Source organism: Micrasema longulum, unplaced genomic scaffold, assembly GCF_059751315.1.
Source record: "Micrasema longulum isolate JH-2025_06_02 unplaced genomic scaffold, ASM5975131v1 h1tg001840l, whole genome shotgun sequence".
In the NCBI taxonomy this organism is placed as follows: Eukaryota; Metazoa; Arthropoda; class Insecta; order Trichoptera; family Brachycentridae; genus Micrasema; species Micrasema longulum.
Window position 1 is genome coordinate 136,477 of NW_028279014.1, and position 18,738 is coordinate 155,214.

At 30.0% G+C, this 18,738-nt stretch overlaps 1 long non-coding RNA gene across 1 annotated transcript in view; it reads right to left on the reverse strand.

The window, feature by feature from the left end:
* Positions 1-574: 574 nt before the first annotated feature.
* The window catches only part of LOC148273774 (uncharacterized), a 181,793-nt gene continuing 163,629 nt past the window's right edge, over positions 575-18,738 (reverse strand). The window contains exon 2 of the long non-coding RNA XR_015824475.1: positions 575-1,119. This is a non-coding gene — a long non-coding RNA (uncharacterized LOC148273774). The remainder of the gene's footprint in view (positions 1,120-18,738) is intronic.

Consider the following 18,738-nt stretch of genomic DNA (forward strand, 5'->3'; position numbering starts at 1 on the left):
GAACAAGCCACTTGTTTAACGAGGAAGATTCATTGCTCTGCGTCACCGACCACAATTTTCCGGATTTAATACCTTATTTCATTTGACATTCTCAGATATGCTGTACCTTAACGTTTTCACTTAACTTTTTTTATGAATTTTCCAGAAGAATCTTTTAATGTTGTAGAAACATGCAAAAACATTGGTTGAAATCAATATAATACTGTGATTTATTTGAATTAGTTAATGTTTTGTTTTTAGCAATTTGATCACAATAAGGTCTTGGCTTTAATTTTAGACAAGTTTGATACGAAATACTTAATTTAAACGGCGCATTTAATTTATGATATTTCAGTGTGTGAACTGTGATAAATTTACGAGATTTAATAACATTTTTTACCTTATCCTATGTCCTCGCAGACGATAAAAAAGGATATAATACATTAAATGAAGTATGTAAACTAATATAAATAAAAGAACAGCTTGATAGTATAAGAATAATAATTAGGTAAAAACAAAATTGAATAAATTTTTACAAATCACCAATCTCTGAGAAAATTTTCATAAATATATTTTAATATTTATTTTCTACTAATTTGGGGATTCGATTTTTTTGTGAAGATGGGTATTTGTTACTTTTGTAAATAATGTACTTGGTTTTAATAGAACTAAATAGCGCATGTAAGCAAGCTTTATTTGATTTTTATACATTTACGATAGTAAAACGTTTTTTTGCTAACATATAAACCGGATTGATTTATTTAGCATTTTTAGTACCATGAATTCAGGGAAAAAAAATGCATAACGAACAATTATTTGAAGCGGATTTCGTTTTATTGTATAATATTAGTTGTTTTCAAATTAAAAAACAAGTTTATCTTTCAAAAAGGTAGAGTGTAAATCTCCACGTATACTTATAATTCTTCAGGCCTTATAACATTTTCCATAAAATATGTGTATCCGTTCGAATTTATTTCGGTGTGTATATTTTTAAAAAAATCTACAAAGCATCAAACTTACTAGAAACTCTTGAAGCAGCGCAATAGAATATTCAAGCTCTGGAAAAGCGAGTGTGTTTTCCCGCCCATTGGAAAATCTCAAATCCACGGAATCATTGTAATTCATAGCAGTTTTCCTTACCTGAAAACAAGGGAAAAATAAATTAACATCTTTTTGAATAATGGCGCAATTCCAAGGCAGAACAAGAAAATTGAACACCGCATATCTGACGGAATTTAGAAATATTTTAGAATAAATTAAAGTCCAAGTAAAATTTGCCTTGGCCAATAAATTGTTCATTTTTGATGATAAGCAACGTAAAAAGATAAGGTAATATGATTTACGAAATCAAAAAAAATAATATTTATAAATTTACTACTTGGTTGTTTATAAATTTAAAACTCCTCAGACTATAATTATCAGTTTCTTAATTTATTGAATCCTTTCTAAGATAATTAAAGTATTTATGCTGTAGGGGAGTATGCAGATTAGAATGACCGGTATGTTGAGTCTCGTGGTATTGTTTTTTTCTTATTTTATCTTAATTTCGATTGTGGAATTCATCAAAGATAAAAAGCTAAAATTAACAAATTATAAAAATGTAAAGCATTAAAAATATTTTTCTTTGTATATTGAATTATTTGGAAGGTTGGTGTGGATTATGTTGATAAACATAAACAAGAGCCGTTTATAGAAAGTGTAATCAATCTTCTTAATTTAAGAGTTTTCTGATTATCAATCATTGGGATTGATTACTTTATGAAGAAGAACATTTAGCCGTTTTTTAAGAAAATTAGAGAAATATTATGTCGATTCATGAACGAGTAATCTGACAGAGTTAAGAACAATCGATATAAATTACATTTTATGATTTACGGTATACCATAAAGAATCTAGTTGTTTTGTGAATTCTAAGATTTAATGACTTATATTTTTTATTATTTTTGAATAATGTGATTACTTAAAACAGTATTTTCTGAAATAAAAAAGGCGTTCTTATGATTGAAAAATGGGTCGTTTTCTAAAAGTCGTGAATAACTGTGTCAAAAAAATTGAATCAAGTTGTGGTAGAGTGGAATTCGAACCTCGAACCCTATCTCTTAACCCTCCGCTTATCTACTTACGGGACCACAACCCGTCTCAATAATAGGTAATAATCCATGTAAATGTCTAGACCACTATATTTTCTTCTCAAAAACATTTTCCATACCTATTGTAACATTTATCAATCGGAATAAACTTCATAGAAGGTAAAATTCACTATTGTCTACCATTATTTTGACATTTGTTACTCAAAATATAGTTCGTCAACTTATAAAGTTATATTTTCCAGATTATGCAAGTTTCAAAATAGTACACCTTCCAATTTATCATCTATTATTCCAATCAACACCAATATATACCATTAAAAATATCAATTTTTCTAATGTAACATAAATTTGAATCAAAATAATTAACTTCTATTAAAATTTACTTAAAAAATAAAAATATATACACTACTTGTGTGGTTCAATGGTATTTAACTGAAATGATGTGGTTTTTAAAACAGTTTGCAGATTTGAAAAACAATAAGTAAAGCTATTTGAAAAATTGTTTAGTAACTAAACTGAAAAAAAAAACCGATATTTAAATACTTATGAGCTGTAATTGGCTATTGTAAGTGATATTGATATTGATATTGAGCAACATTTATCATTCTGCCTAATGTTTGTGATTTCCATATCTATACAATTCTCCAATTCATTCCTCCAATTCAATTCTCCTTAATCTCGGAGATATCCATCAAAGTAATTATCTTCCTCTCTTTTGAGATAACGGTTTTTGATGAAATCCTAAGAGAATTAGATTCCCGTATGAGTCTACAAAGATTTTGCCATGCTTTGAATATTTGTATTAAATATATGTGAATATTGCGTCGAAAAAATAATCAAAATGGGAAATGTAAGTACAATATATAGGTATTATCTCCGTTAATAGAATTTTCCTAATATTTTTTTTTCGATATTACAACTTGCAACGTTTCATGCCAATCACACAATTTTTTATATTACCAGTCACAGTTCAATAGATATGGGTAGAAAGGCGGGGGATTTCTGTATAGAGGGTAGAACATTCAATATGATGAAGATAATAGTACGTAAGCTCGAAAGGAAGCTAATCCCTACTGATTGCGGTTTCGATCTGCGCCGTATCCTGTTGCAAAAATTGTATGCTGTCGTTAAAAATACAGTTACATATAAAACTTATACAATTTCTGTCCTATTAAAGAGACTTAATACAAGTAAAAAACCAAACATTTACTTTGAGGAATGATTTGGCAAACTATTTTATTTATTTTAAAACTTGAAATAGGGCACATATATAAACATATTTTATGTGTGCTGAAATGATTAAAATAAGTACACATACATAGAATTAAGAATAGTCCAGAAGGAGCGTAGAATCACATTTGAATACATCGGAATGTCATTATACCATTTCTGTCCTATTAAAGAGACTTAATATAAGTAAAAAACCAAACATTTACTTTAAGGAATGATTTGGCAAACTATTTTAAAACTTGAAATAGGGCACATAAATAAACATATTTTTATGTGTGCTGTAATAATTAAAATAAGCACACATACATAGAATTAAGAATAGTCCAGAAGGAGCGTAGAATCACATTTGAATACATCGGATTGTCTCCAATAATTCTCCCACTTAGACACACTTTCGCCGCGCGCATACGTTAAGTCGCCGGGTAATGTTGCTTGATGGGAAATAAAAATAATCATAACACAAATGTAAGGTAAAAAAAAAGCAATCTGTTAATTTCTTAAAAATTTTATTGTGCACGCGGAAACATTGATTGACACAACAGATTAGATAAATAAAGGGTCATTTAATAAAAGTAATTGAATTTATGAACTTTGAACTTAAAATATAAAACAAATTTTATTTGACACAAAATGGATATTTTTATATCATGCTAAATAATATTTGATGTTTTAAAGATAATTTCGTTCAAATGTTCCCCACGGCGTTGTTTAATCCGAGGTCTAATTTTCATTAGTTCTTTTATTAAATGAGCAAAATAGGGTAAAAAGAAAATTCTACCCTGGCAACACTAACGAAATTTCTATTTTGTTTCTTCGACAATCTGACATATGGAAAAATATTATTCAATGTTTAAGTAATTCATTTTCTACTTAAACATTCGTTTGCTTAATTACACATGAAATGTGATGTCATCCTGTTTCTTTAAGATTCTAGCCATATTTCTACACTTTAAAAGGACACAACACGGCATAGTTGAATTCAAATCAGGAGTTGCGTACTGAGCGACGTCTACAAAGAAACTAATAGGGCAAAACGTAAACCTACTCATTTATGAGTAGTTGAGTTGCCTACTGTTTGATGTGCGTATGCGGTTTCTGGACTATTCTTAATTCTATGCACACATATATTGAATTTAAAATGCATTTAATTTAAATGATTTATTTTTATATAAATGCTTACGAAAAGCTGCGTCGGTCGGTCCGGTCAGACTTTCCTAAAAATAAGTCATAAGGACTGAAAAAAACGATACATAATAAGAAAACAGAATATATAATACAAGTACTTTGAATAAGCTTTAATCCTACAACTTTAATGTCAAAGCAAGGTATTAGCGGCCGCAGAAGTTGTGCCGTATGACGATAACTGCAATGTTTAGTGTTTAGACAGCCAGTTTACGGCTTGTGCTAACTGCGAACACGGCACTCGGCAGTCCGCAATAGGCTTATCTCCCGTGGGCAGCACTCAACGGGATGTATGGAATTATAACGTGGATTACACGAGGACTATATGAAAAGAGTCTAGTCACAACATAAAAGATTTCATAACCGAATCAGTGCATGTTAGGGTTGCTTATTTAAATGCATGTCGTGTTGGTTTAATATTTTTGGGCAACAACTATGGTGAAGGTGTATGGTGGGTTTTTCATGTTGGTTTAATTGGTGTCCTGACGAAGAGACGGGTACGTCTCGAAACCGGTAGAGATTTATTAATTTATTTTTGAAACCAACACAGTCATAGTAATAAACAATACATAAAGAATAACAACAAATAACAAGACCAATTGAACGTAGTCATGCAGAAAGCAGCCAGTCTACGATTTCGGAAAAATGAGATATTGATGTTATCGGGTGCAGTAAGGTCGATTCTATGTTCTGCTAAAAACAGCCAGACCGCTTTCATATAAAAAAAACTGTATTAATCACCTCCGGAAAAAGGTGTCGATCACAAAAACGGCATTACTCAATTTGCAGAAAACACCCACAAAACTAGAAAAATCGTATGGTACTAAAAATCTTTTAAACTGGTCAAATACACAAAAGGTTTTTTTTTGTGATAGATAAAAAAACTTTTGTTTTCATTATTTATCGATTGTTAAAGTCAAAAACATTTAAACTATTGTGTAGATTTTATAATTCACTCTTTTCACAAAATGGCTATTATCTCAGTTTCACTTTTCTATGGCTGGCTGCTTTCTGCATAACTACGTTCAGATTATAATATTTATAGAAAAATTACAAAGGGTAATATCACTACTACGATTACCGATAAAAATATATGAAATGGATTTAGAATAATTAATTGTATTTTCAAAATCAAAATGGATACTGTAGGGAAATTTTTTCGCAAATAAATGTAAAAAAGAAATTCAATAAAAATATGTAATTAGAAAAACGCGACGTGTTTGGCCTTGGTTGTTGTGACGTCAAGATTCATCAAATCGTTCTACACAAATTTCAATGGCAGAAACAAATAAACATGAATCTTGACGTATTAGGGGCGTGGCCAATGGAATCACTGCTTTTGCGGGATTTCAAAATTACAAATTTTTAGGTATTTTTTATGCTACTAATAATAAGCAAAAAAAAATTATTACTGGACAGTATTTCATAGACCTTCAATGGACGTAGTTATGCAGAAAGCAGCCAGTCCACAATTTTGAAAAAATGAGATATCGATGTGCAGTAAGGTCAATTCTATGTCCTGCTAAAAACAGCAAGACCGCTTTCATACGAAAAAAAATTTAAATCACATTTTGAAAATGGTGTCCCTCACAAAAACAGCATTTTTCAATTTGCAAAAAACACCTACAGAACTAAAAAAATCTTAACTAATTTTAAAAATTATCAAAACTGGTCAAACATATAATTAGATTCTTGTTAGAATTGTTTATCATTTGTTAAAGTAAAAAAAAATCTAACTGTTGTGTAGATTTGTTTATTATTTATTATTTGTTTAGAATCTAACTGTTGTGTAGATTATACTCAGTTCACAAAGGTGCTATTATCTCAGTTTCACTTTTCTATGGCTGGCTGCTTTCTGCATAACTACGTTCAATTACTTTGAAAATGTAAATAAAAAAAAGTGAAATATCCTTATTATTATCATTGGTAAGGAAGCCAAGATTTTCTCGCAAGTTTGATTGTTTTATTTATATCTCCTCTGTTCGTTTTAACATGACATTGCTCATTTTATTTTCATCTTAAATATACTATAGAATATGTAATTCTCATTTAATGGATATCTGATTCGTAAATATTCCCCATTAAACAACTGAATAGAGAATAGATAGTATTCGAAGGAAACTATATCGGAAAGATTTGCAAACTCGGGAACGAATCTTTCATCGAGGGATGAGGCTGAGCCGTATTCGGTGCACAATTATATTTTGGCGTTAAGCCAGAAGTCATTAGTGCTGAAAACCGTAGATAGCTCCGTGTGAGGGGAGAAGGGGTTACATACAATAACTAATCATTGATAAAACCAGCCCCGAGAGATACATAAGGAGGTTTGCGCTAAGATATATGAAACAATATTTTAATGGAAGATGGAAATGAATATGAGCTTATTGATAAACATAAATATATAAAAAATTACCATTTTTGTGAGCGTAAATATTTATACACATTTTTTATTTACTTATTGACATACTTATAAATAGTTTATTACACATTTTTTAGACATTAGTCCCAGCTCCAAAAGACTAAAAGTTGTGTGTTGAGTTGAGACGAGTAATTAGTGAACACACGCATACTAGTATATACAAAATGACTCGCCTACAATATGTATTGAATACTGCAGCGTGACTTATTTTCGAATCTCTAAGTTCAGTCATATCACTCCACTACTTCGGGAACTACACCGGCTACGTTTTCTATAGAGATTCGAATACAAACTCGGTTGGCTTATGTATAAGTCACTGCACAACTCTGCTCCGGAATATCTAAGGGAACTATGCATTCCAGATGAACTAGCTGACAGGCGTCTCACGCTTAGATCAGCTACGTCTACGGCGAGAGGAAAAGTTATTATACCTCTACGCAAACAGCGTACTAAATTTTTTGAACGCGCATTTGCGGTCGCAGGCTCTATGGCATTGAATGCTCTTCCAGCAGAGATGCGAGGCTGTGAAATAGAAGTGATGTTTAAAAAAAAATTAATACCTACTTGTTCTCTGAATCATTTGAATAAATCCGTAGCATGTGACAACAAAATAAATTGTTTTAATTAAATTACAAATTTGGAAGCTTAATGAAATTTATTTAACAAAAGAATCACTATGTGGAGCGCCCTTGAGGTATTTTATTACGAAAATGGCGCTATATAAGTTATCCATAATAATAATAATAATAATAATATATTACCGCAAATATTAAACACGGTTTTTCAGGGCCAGACCGCGAAACTTCAGAGGAACATTCCTAATGGTAAGCGTTAAAAAAATTCTATTTTTTTTTTTTAAAAAGTAGATTAAAAAATTTAAATAATTTGTAATGTCAAAATGTAGTACATCCTTAATTTCTCGGACAAGCAGTCCCTCCATAATCTCCTACCCCTCTCCTACCCAGCCCCTTCCCTTGTCGGCGTCTGGTGCGTATCGCTTCGTTGGTCAAATACGTTTTTATCGCAAAAGAAATTGTCGAGGAGGAGTAGGGGTTTGCGGAAGGGATGCTTGTCCAAGAAATCAAAGATTTATTATATTTTGAGATCACATTTAGTTTGAATTATGCAGAGAAGCTAATATTATTATTTTTAAACTTTCACCTTGATTAGTTTTCTACTTAGACTTTGATTTAGACACGTTATAGAAAATATTATTTCAAAAGTATATTCCCTGTGGCAACGTCTAAAAGTTTAGCAGAATATTTGTATCTTATGCGAGATTCATTACCTTCCAAAGAACCAGTTAATTAAATTCTGTTTATTCGTCTTCCAGTTCATTTACGGGAATTTAGTCAAATAATTTCCATTTTCCTAATATCCAGTCAAAGTTATTCCGTGTAAGTATGATAAATGGCGTGTTGATTCCGGTAGTGAATTAAAATGGATGACATGTAAGATGTGTCTTGCGTAACATCCTGGCTTATATCTGCCGAAGGATTTTCGTATAGAAATTACGAAAGGGTTAATAAGACACTTCAATATCACTTCAAGTCTAATGAAGTGTGAAACATCCAACGTATTAACTCGCTCCCGCTGTGGTACATTCTGTGTAATTACCATGTAATACAGTTCAATATTCAATAATATAGTTCTTAGTGTACACATTTTTCATTTAGAGCGTTCATGACATTTTTGGAATAATTTTAACATTGACCTAAAAAAAATTAAACGATCAGATCTGAACAAAGCTGGCGGCTGTTTGATATTTTTGACAAAGTTACATGAACGCAGGGCTTTTAAGCCTGACTGCTGTTAAAAATCAATGCAGTTCATTGTACCGCAAGAAATACGGATATATAGTTCCACATAGCAGTTAAATTTTACATTGGCTGGTTCCACATAATAGTCAACTTTTACTGCAAGAGTCAAACTGATTTTAAGAAAACTTTTTCATAGCAACAAAGCGGAGTATTCACAAATTACTCATATCTAGACTTTTCTAACAAACAATCCTTAACAGCGTTTATAAATATTGGTTAACTTTCAAATTAATGCAAATGTGAAAAAACGCAACCCTGTCAACGATTGTAAAAAAAACTTGACCAAAATCAATAATTTTGCATTAAACATCAACCAAAAATGTTATTAATTTTATGTACTCATTTGTACTTGTACAAGAATGTAAATATTATCTAAGTTTCATTTGTAATGACGAGAAATGAATTATTTCCCTAGATAAATCTGTCTTTCAGCACAGTTTATGAATCGCAGCGTTAAGGTGGCCTTTCCATTTTTTGATGTATTTAAATTGCTCTTGAGGAAATGAGAAGCGTAATTTCATTATAAAATCCAGATTCCCTTCAAAGTTCGCAGTATAAATAATCACGCAAAAGGGTTGGAGCAAAAACAAGCCGAGCACCTTCAGCCGAAAAACCGTCAAAGAAAGGGGGAGATGTTGTCTTAACTTTTAGCTTGGGCAGTCAGTTGGGGTTAGGTTAGAGCTGAGATAAGACCCCCATCCCTTCCATCGGATCCGAACATAAATCTCTGACAAAGTTTTCTAGCTCGTCCAGCCATTATTCTCCACGGTACGCACCGAGAGGAGTGTTCCCGGAGACGCCTATTCAGAACATAGACTTTCCTTCTTCACAGGGCGGTTTCTAGACCTCTAGTAATTCTTAAAAGAATTAAAACATTTATCTCATCGAGTCGTATTTGCATTACATTGCATAGAATGAATTAGAAAAAATATTTTATATACAAGTTCAAAAAATCTAAGTACATCTATTACTAGTTTGTAAGTGAAAATTCTTGGTGGAAGTTCATTGTAATTTATTATATAAATAAAAGACGAGTGATACTTTAATCCACAAATTTGGAATATCCAGTGACCGGTTTCATCGTTTTCGTGACATCTTCGAGACTGGTATATTTATTAAGGAGTTCAATGTATTTATACAAAACAGAGGTAAGGATAGATAATTCAAAACTATATGAAAGTAAATTAAATAAAGTTTTTTTTAACATAAGGATCATTTTCATTTTTTTTTTGGGTTAACTAATGAGTTGATATGATGCTATTTTAATGAGTTTAAGGATTTTATTTTAAGTGCCCTATCCTTCGTGAGTGGTAATTTTTGTCAATTATGATTTCTGAAACACAAAGGGTAAAAAGTCGTTAGTAAAAATATATTACAATGGGTAAACTAATGGAGAATGCACGTGTGTTATCTGTTCATTAAGTAATTCTACGTCAGGGTTTTTTTTAATCTGTTAATTTCGATAATTTCTAGTTTGTCAAGTTTATGGTCAAACCAAAGAAAAATTGATAATGATCCTTAAGATAAAAATATTTTTATTTAATTTACTTTCACATAATTTTGAATTATCTAACCTTACCTCTGTTTTGTATAAATACATTAAACTCCTTAATAAAGATACCAGTCTCGAAGATGTTGCGAAAGCGATAAAACCGGTCACTGGGTATTCCAAATTTGTGGATTAAAGTATCACTCGTCTTTTATTAACATAATAAATTACACCTATTACAAAAACATCAATATATTGTTTTAAGTTGATCATAATGCCTACTCTATACCGTGATGATTTTAATTAAAACTGGAATTTTTTGACAAACAACTGGCTAAAAGGTAGTGCATGGGTCTGATAAAAAGTTTTATTTAATTATTGTGATCTTACCAGAAATCAAATTCGAAACATACCTTCGTGGGGCAAACAAGGACTGCTGAAGTCAACTCGATTTGTATTTTATCTGTTATTATAATGTTCATTTTCTCGTCTAAATTAAAAGGGCCCGATTAATAGAATAACAACAGAGATGGAAAACATTTTGGAATACATTTTTTTTAAGCCAATTAACAGGCTTAGGAAAGCCCTAATATATAGGCGTTATTGAGTATTTATTAAAAAATAACACTTAATCTAAACAATTTTAAATTTACAAAGGTATAATTATGGCATAATCTAGGCGGACATGGCAAGTGTGTCATCGCGAATCAGGAGTGACAACACCGCCTGCTTCTTGAATGCTTGTCTTTGCTATAGGAACACATTGACAGTACAGTTTAGTGAGATTTCGTTCATTGTTCTAAGAATCCTTGGCATCCGATGTTTTTTTTTTTTTTTTTTTTTAAAAGAAAAAGAAATATTTGCGTTCTTATGATTTACACAAATATTTAATTTTGAGGGCCATTTTCAACGAGTTGTAAATAACTCACTATTAGAAAATGGGAATCAAGTTGGGGTAGAGTAGGATTCGAACCACGGACCTTTGGTCCGTGAGTCCGAGACACTAGCCACAGGACCACAACCCGATATCATGTTAGTTTTATAATTTCTCACAGCAAAGACAGGATTGGTACGCAAGTTACGGCGAGGTACATTAAGGTTTATCTGAGCAAGGATATCATATGCATCAATATCTATACAGTTAGATATCAATTTTTGCAAGAATATCAAACCAGCCAAAACCCTTCTGAATTCTCAAATAAAGATATAAAAGTACTCTAGACGATCATAATAGTTGATTATGAAAGTATTTGATCAGATTCTAAACATTAACGATTTTGAATATGAAAAGAAGCTAAAAAAACAATCCGCTGCATTTCTTCAGACATTTAAACGCGTTCGAAATACTGTTGTTTTTAATCTACAAGCAATAAAATCTGTTATTTAATTTGAGATTTATACAAATATTTGTGGAATTTAAAAAAAACGTGTGATAAACCAGCCCCTTCGTGCGTGTGAGGGGTTAATGTGCACAGTTTGCCCCTCCGAGCGCTAACAAGGCCTAATGCTCCATTCCCTCTCATCACCACAAGTTTAATACAACTTACTTAGCACACACAATCTGGTCACTGACGATCGCTATTTTCCAAAACACAGGAAAGGTCTGTGTAAATATATTTAAAGATCTAACAAAATTGTGGACTATTTTTATTTAAAACATTGAGACTTAGACGTGCGAAAGTAATTATTAATTTACTTTATTTTTATGACAATCCACACCAGGAGACAAGACACATTCGGGAAAAACTATAATTGGGCCAGTAATTTGTTACTACTCACAGCATGCAAGTTACGAGAATCATAAGAAAATAATGCAGTAAAATATTGAATAAAGCACAAATATTTAGAACGAAAGTCGAAAATGCGAAAGTGAAAAAGCGGGGCAAAAATAATGGCAAAACCCTCTCCTTAATATAATGGTTAATTCGTTAGGACATATTAACGAGGAATTTCAGTGGTTTATAAAAAAAAATATTATACTATAGTTGGTCAAAATAAATTTAAAAAATATTATTTATCGGATTATCAACGCTATGGTTTTTTAAAGTTTTTATTTTTTTAAATTACTCCGAATGTTATGTCTCAAGTTCTCTTCCCCTTCTTCTCGGTCAGTTCTGCTGATTGGTCAGCTGACTTACCGTAAACTAGAAATCTATTACAAATCAAATCTATCAAATCTATCTATCTATCTAATCATTAGTTAATTAATAAGAACTAGTGACGACGTTAAAATGAGTTATTTTTTTGTTTCTTTATAGACCGCGTATCTCACATCTTTTGAGTATCTAAATACTATGATTTATTTAACAATATTTTGAGTTCTCGTGTCCAAATCGTTGGAGACAATAATAGTCAACAGTTAGAATTTAAAAAAAAAACATAAATACGAAATGGGAATGTACACAGTTAATATGAGAGGTCACATGCCCTTTAAATGCCTGTATGTTCTTATACCTTATTCTTCTCAAAAAAATCTTTTAACCCTAAGATGCCTGTATGTTCATTTACCTTATTCTTCTCAAAAAAATCTTTTAATCCTAAGATATTTCATTGATATTTTTATATATTTATTCGGGATATCAACAGTAACAAAGATTAAACATATAATAAAATCAATTACATAGAACAAAACCAATGACACATATCCACAGAAATACATTAACTTGTAAGTCAGGTATCATGTGTGTAAAAATGTGTTAGAAATTGACTGTAAGGGTGTATTATAGTGTGTGAGAGTGTGTGTGAGTGGATCTTATAAGGCTCTAAGGGCTGACATGTGTGTTTATATGAATGCAGAAGAGAGAAAAAAAAAGATATATTAAAATTTTGTTAACGTGAAACTGTAATGTTTTAGAAGCATCAATGTTGAGTTCGAATTATACTCATAAGCAAACAAATAAGCAGAGAGTTCTAAGCATAGTTTGTGCGTGCGGCTGGCACATAAAAGAGAGAGCTCGACGTGTAATAGGTGCGGTAGCCAGGGGCGTTTAGTGATAACTCAGACAGAATACCAGGGCTATCAAAGCATTCGTTTAGTATGTCATGAAGAACCCCCATGTCTAACAGCAGACGACAATTTTCTAAACTAAGCAAGTAATGCTTTTGCAGGAAGATATATAATTGAGATCAGTATGCCTGAATCTCCTGTTTTTTTATATTTTTTATTTATTTTTTTTTTTTTTTTTTTTTAATTTAAATTTTATTGATAAACCCTTACGGGTTACATACATTTAACAAAATATTTTCACTTTTAAAATTCAAATTCTACTGTTAATAATAATATTTTTAACATCTTTTGTAAAGGTTGCCTGAGTCTTTTGTTTAGTTTTGTCTGGTAGTTTATTGTATAATTTCAGTCCATGGTTTATAAGTCTCGATTGTCCTTTTCTCGTTTTAAAAGATTGTATATGATATTTTTCTGAAATTCTCGTATTGTGTTCATGTTTACTACAATTTTTTTCAAGTTTTAATTCTTCGTCTACAATTACATCAGTGGCTAATTTATGAATAAATTTTAAAGATTCTAGTTTAAAGAGTTCAGTTACGTTTAATTGTTTAGTTTGTTCAAAAAGTTCTTTAGTTGCTGTTAGATAGGGAAGGTCATATACTAACTTTAATATTTTATTTTGCTGTCTTTGTAGTCTGTTTATGTCATTTTGATATCCTGTTCCCCATAGTAGTTGCATATAACATATTTTAGTTTTAACATATGCTTCATACATTAAATTTTTTTCCTTTATTGGAACAAAGTTTTTGATTTTAAAAAATAGACTTGATAAAGTTGCCACTTTGCTAATTAAATTGTTGATATGAATTGTCCATGTCAATTGTCTGTCTATTGTTAGTCCTAAATATTTAACATGTTCAATTTCAGTTAGTCGTTCATTATTTATGTAAGCATCTACTTTGTGACATTTTTTTCTAGATTCAAAATGGATAATATTGCATTTTTTTTCATTAAGTGTAAGTAAGTTTGTGTTTGTCCATTTAGTCAATATAGTAAGGTCTTCGTTTATGTCATTGTTTGTTAATACGTCTGTTTGATTTTTATAAAAAAGTCCAATGTCGTCGGCATACATAATAATTTTCCCTTTAAAATTATACAGTGATAAGTCATTAATATATAAAATATATAACAGTGGACCCAAAATAGATCCTTGTGGGACTCCAAAATTTACTGTTTGTATTTTACTTTTTTTTTCATTTACAAAGGTATACTGCTTCCGATTAGTTAAGTATGATTTTAATAGTTTGTATTCTTGAGATTTTACTCCTATATCATTTAATTTTTTTATCATGGTCTCAATGTGAACCGTATCAAAAGCTTTTTTAAAATCTAATATTACTCCTGTGGTTGGAATTTTAGCATCCATATTTGTTTGAATATAATTAATCAAATTTACTAGAGCGGTTCCAGTTCCTTTTTTTTCTTGAAAACCATGTTGGTTTAAGCATATTATATTAAGATTTTTAATATGTCCCATTAATCGTTTATGAATACATTTTTCAAAGATTTTATTAAATACAGTTAAATTTGCTATAGGTCTATAGTTACTAGGTTCCGTTCGATCTCCACCTTTAAATATAGGAGTTATTCTTGCAGTCTTTAGTTCTTCCGGGTAGATTCCTAACTTTATATGCATGTTAATTAATTTTGATACGACCGGGCTTAAAATATCTTTGAGATTTTTTATGAGTGAAGGTTTAATTTTATCATATCCTGGCGATGCATTTTTTTTAAGATTGTCAATTATTTTACACACTTCATTTGTCGTTGTTGGTCTAAGAAAAAAGGTACTATTTATTTTTCTTCTTCGTTTTTCTGATATGTTTAGACATGGTCCATCTAATTTACTTGCAAGGTTTTGGCCTACATTGGAGTAATATTCATTGATAATGTTTGATATTTCTTCTTCATCATTTGTGAAAATCCCATCTTTTACATTCATTTCTTTTATACTAGCTGACTGCAATTTTTCTCCAGACTTGATATTTTTTATTATTTTCCAAAGTTTATTGCTGCTGCCTTCTGCTGATTTTATATAATTCTGGTAATATTGTTTTTTTGATTTTCTGATTTCATTTCTTAAATCTTTTTGAATATTTTTTAGTTCGGTTACAAGTTGACTGTTATTTCTTTCTTTAATCATTTTTTTATATACTTGATTTTTATTTTTTATTTTTTGAAATATGTTTTTAGTTAGCCAACCCTCCTTTATTGATGTTGTGAAGTTTCTCACCTTGGTTTTTGTGTTCTTTTTTATTTCGTTTTGGATAATGTCTTGTAACTGTTTAAAACTATTAACTTCTTGTATTTTCGCCACGAGATTTTCTTTTAATTTGACATAATCTGTTATTTCTAAGGTGTATTTTTGTTTAAATATTTTTTGTCTTTCGATAGGTATATCTATATTTAGATAGAGTGCTCTGTGATCACTTAGTGGAGTATCTTTGTAGTCTATTGTATATTTAGCTTCTACAAAATTTGTTAATACATGATCAATAATCGAATTTTCTCCTCTGTGATTCCATCTTGTATATTTTTCAAGTGAAATTTCGTTAAGAATTACATAATTATTAGATATTAGGCTATTTACATATTCTTTTGTTAGTACATTGTCTTTTTCTAATATATTGATATTAAAATCCCCAACTATTATTGTTTTTCCTTTATTTCCATACGGAAGTATTTGGGTTTCTAGAAGATTTATGAAACTATGTACTTCGGTTTTATTTGGTCGTCTGTAGATAGCACACAAATTTATTTTTTGTTTTATGAGACTTATTAAAACAATGTTTGCCATATCTCTGTTATTTTTAATATTTTTTGCTTCGTAATTTAAGTTTTTCTTTATGTACATTGCTACACCTCCTCCTCTACCTTCCCGGCAGGAGTTTATTACATTGTAATTATTGATGTCATATAATTCTGCTTCACTATTAGTGAGCCATGTTTCAGTTAGAATGATGAAATCGGGGTTTTTAAATTCACTTATTATAAGTGCTTTTAGTTCATCTATTTTGGGTTTCAGACTACGAATATTTATGTACAGTATTTTAAGGTTTTTAATGTGGTTATTTATTATAAAACTTGTTAGTTCAGGCTTTGATCCGGTTCTTTTTCCAAGTTTTTTGACCCACTAGAATTTTTTTTGTCTAAAGTATTATTTTCATTAGTATCACTGAAAACATTTAATATATATTCTTGTTTAATCATATCTATAATTCTGTATGTTTCTGTTTTATAAGCATTGTTGATGAAATATGAATTCATTTGGTCATTAAATATTGGGCCAATAAATTTAGCATGCTCAAATAGATTAGTTTTGTTTTTTATTTCTACGTTTAGTTTTGATACATTTAAGTTTTTATTTGTTGCAACCGAATGGACAATTACATTGGTATGCTTTAAGTTTTGGAGTATAAAGTAAAGATTGCTTAAAATATTAATAGGTGATTTTTCATGTTTTCCTGGGTATAAAAATACAAGATCATTTTTTGTTAGTTGTTTACACCCTTGAATAATTGTCGACATATAATTATCAATTGTTGCATCAGGAAAGATGTAACTGCTACACTGTACATTACTGAATAGATTTTTTTCAATTTTTTTTCTAAGTCTTCTCCCTTCTTCATCTCCGAATATTAATATTTTGATCTTTTCTCCTGGTGGTAAAAGTACTTTGTTTATTATTTCAAGAGGTTGGTTTTCATAAAATATTTCACTATTTTTGGCCACATAATTATTTTCTTCATAATTATTCTTCTGTATTGTTAATTGCATTTCTTCTATATTTTTTAGCAATGTAAATATTTTGTCTTTTATTTCTTCTTTATATTTATTTAAATCCGTGATGAATTCTTGAGACATACGTTTAATCAATTTTGTATTTTCTTTGTACTCTAGTAATATTTGTTTTGTCATAATAGTATTTTCTTCAAATTGATCCTTCAATTTATTTATTATACTTTTATCTACATCTTGGGTTTGTTTACAAAAAGGACATTTGAGTATTTCTAAGTTATTTTTGTCATTTGGTGTAGGAGTAAGGGACCTTGATCGTAGATTTTCCAAGTTTATGTTTTTAGTGTTTCTTGGATCTTCCTTACGACATAAGGTGCATTTCCAGCTATCTCGGTAGATTTTCGACATTTTTTTATAATTTTCTGCTGTTGTCCCCGTACAGCTGTAATGGAATACTTCATAGCATCGACTACATTTTAGAGTTTTTTTTGGGCTCAAGCCACTATTACATATTTTACATTCCATATTAAGTTTTTTCGGGATATAAAAAATGTTTTTTTTTTTTTTTCTTGTTAAATGAATAATATTTTCACTTTCGAAAAATAAGTATATTAATCCTTATATTTCAAGTTAAAAATATAATATATTGCGATATTTTTATTTTTATCATTATTTTTTATATCAGTTCATTTTACTTTTTTTTTCCATCTATTGAATAATTTTAATAGTACGACTATAATTATAATTAATTAGTTAATAATTATCCAACAGTTTTTTTGTTGATATCATAGATGGCACTATAAAATTACTTTTCAAATGGTTTTAATTGTTAATTATCAGATTTTATATTTTATAATTTTATTAGAACATTGTTTTTTTTTATCTCACTATTCTTTATAGAGTTAATTTATTTTTTATTTTTACACTAGAATGTTTTTATTTTATCACTTAAAAACACATTTTTGAAAGTTTTAATTGTTAACTGTCAGATTGTAATATTTTATCAAAAAGTTATTATTTCATCGATACTTAGTTTATTTGTTATTTTTACACCAAAACTACTCTTTCAAATTATTTAACTTTTTAAAAAACACCACTGTTTGTATTATTTTTCACTTTTATATACTTTAAAGAGGCACAATCTGTTGGAACTACTTTTAGAACGTCATACGTTTAAGGTAGGTATATCTTTTTGTATAAAATAATAATATTTGCGTTCTTATGATTTACACAAATATTTCATTTTGAGGGCAATTTTCAACGAGTTGTAAATAACTCACTATTAGAAAATGGGAATCAAGTTGGGGTAGAGTGGGATTCGAACCACGTACCTTTGAGCCGTGAGTCCGAGACACTAGCCGCGGGACCACAACCCGGTTCATCAGTTAAGATGTCGTTGAAATGTCCATTCAATTTTTTCGAACCTTTCGTTATGTGTGACATATAGTGGAAACCAAATAGAAGACGCTTACTTGGTCAAACTGCGACCATATGCAAAGTAGACTATTTGAATGCATGCGGTATAATTAAATAGCTGATATAAACGAAGAATAATGCTAAGATTTCTATGTGCACGGATCAGTATATGCTAGAAATAATTCTCAAATGTAAGTTTGCTATCTAGAACCTACATAAATCTAAATCGCGTGCGGTATCAACTCTTAAATAAAATGAGATAACTAAATAATATGATTTGCAGTAAGTCATATTTCAATTATGCAACTCATGGTTTCTATAGAATTATCGTGATAAATAATATAACGGCAGGTGCAATTATGGCGCTT